The 2,060-nt window shown below is 31.6% G+C and overlaps 1 non-coding gene across 1 annotated transcript; it reads left to right on the top strand.

The window, feature by feature from the left end:
- The first annotated feature begins 1,468 nt into the window (after positions 1–1,468).
- On the top strand, positions 1,469–1,597 carry LOC117280957 (small nucleolar RNA snoR86). The gene has a single exon (XR_004511545.1). It is a non-coding gene; the product is annotated as a small nucleolar RNA snoR86 (small nucleolar RNA).
- Positions 1,598–2,060: the final 463 nt, after the last annotated feature.

Raw genomic sequence — 2,060 nt, 5'->3', positions numbered from 1 at the left:
GCAAACTCTCTCAAACCAAAATTCAGCCTCTCACCCTTTATCTCTGCTGAAAAAAGTCGGAACCAGATGCGTTCAATTCATACTTCATGAGAAAGATGAATTGCTTGATTTTGCATACATATTTTGGGCAGGGGAAAGAAAATACCCAAAACATATCTTCTTAAACAACTTTAAACCATTTTCAAACAATAAATCCTTGATTTGGCGAGGAATAGTGGGGTCGGATAATGTCTGGAACCTAATGATCACATAATCAACATCAGGAGGTGCAAAAAATGGTCCATTTTGCAGCAAAAGAAAAAGAAAGTTATTAAAACTTGTTTCAAAACCAGAAAATAAAATAACTACATTTATACTACAATTTATCTACAATCAGAAAAACAGAGTCAAAACCAAAAAATAAAATAAGTATAGTTATATTACAATTTATCTACAATCAGAAAATAGAGGCAAAACTAAAAAACAAAATAATTATGTTTATATTATAATTTATCTAAAATCAGAAAAATATAAATCTACACAATATAGACAAAAAATCTACAACTACAAAAACAAAAATTATGCATATTCATAAGAATGAGAACAAGTTTTTCAGCTTTAAAAAAAAAATTAAAACTACTAAATTTTTACCTTATCCAAAAACTGTTGGGGAATAGTTTTAGAAGATTTTTGAACCTTCTTCTTTTTTGAAGGTTTAACACTAGGAGACACTCTATTTTTTTTTTTGCAACTTTCATGACAACTTCGTATTCGAAAAAATCATTATCGGAAGCAATTTCTTTGTCTTTCCGTTTTGCAGATTTAACAGGTATCGAGGATTCACCAGCATCCACATCGTGCTTGAATCTATAGAAATGGAGAGGGATTTTTGAAGAAGAGTGAAAAAATGTAGACTGATTTTTGAAGAAGAGTGAAAATGGGCGTTAATGGAGGGATATTAAAGTTTGTGGAGAGAGAAACGTGGGTGAGTGCAAGATACGTTGAGGGAGAAACGTGGGGGAAGTGGAAGATACGTTAGAGTGATTTTAGGACACTAATTATTAACATTAAATGTCTAAAAATGTACATAATTGGTAATTGGGTATATAATATGTAATTATATTAAAATTTGAGTAGGGAGGGTAATAAAGATTGAAATAGTGTATAGGAATGTAAAATTTCTTTCACATTTTATATGGGTCGGAATAAATTTGATCATATTTTAGTTGGGCCTATTACCACACGGACTAGGCTAGAAATCCTAACTCAAATCCAGATCCAAAACTATATGGTCCATTTTGCACATTTCAGTCACCTCAGGGTTAGGGTTAGGGTTTATCCCTCAATTTCTTCTGCCTATAAATTTCAACTCCTTTCCGTAATTTCTGAGAAATCAGATTTCTCCTCATCCATTCCCGTTTAGCTGCCTCATTTCCTCTTTCAATTTTTTTTTTTCTATTATTTTGTGTTTTGAGAAAGCCAATTAGCAGAGCAAGGGCGTCTTTCAAAAATGACGAACACTTGCATTGAAGGTTGGCCATATTTAGAAAAAGCGATTCTCCGTGCCTTTCAGATTTTATTCTCGTTTTGATTATGGCCTCGAACAAATCGCTACATTTTCACAAATCTATTCTCTACTTTTCTTTGACACGTATATGTTACTATATATATGTACAGTTTTTTGTGTGACGATTTATTTCAAAATTGATATATATGGGTATTTTCCAAAAAAGACAGAAAGATAGAGATTCTAATATGTGAGGCTGCAGTTAGATTCGTGAAAAAAAGAGAGTATGTATAATGTCAATATTGATGAAATTTCAAACTATAATTAAAGGAAATCTATGTAAATTTGGCTAACTGTTTTCTTTAATGGTAAGATGGACATTCTTTGGCTTGGACAATGGACAGGCATTTATCTAACTTAATTTGGCACGAATTTGAATTCGTGATTGCAATATGAGTGTCCCATTGAAACTAAAAAATATCTCTGTATACGTAATTAAAAGGCATCTGAATATTTTGACTGTATTGAAACAGGGAGAAAAGAGTATCTTTCATTCATCGTCCAAAATGAAGCA

The sequence above is a fragment of the Nicotiana tomentosiformis genome, chromosome 6, assembly GCF_000390325.3.
Source record: "Nicotiana tomentosiformis chromosome 6, ASM39032v3, whole genome shotgun sequence".
Taxonomy (NCBI): Eukaryota; Viridiplantae; Streptophyta; class Magnoliopsida; order Solanales; family Solanaceae; genus Nicotiana; species Nicotiana tomentosiformis.
Note: the sequence above shows the minus strand (reverse complement) of the source record. Positions and strands in the feature narration are given on the sequence as shown.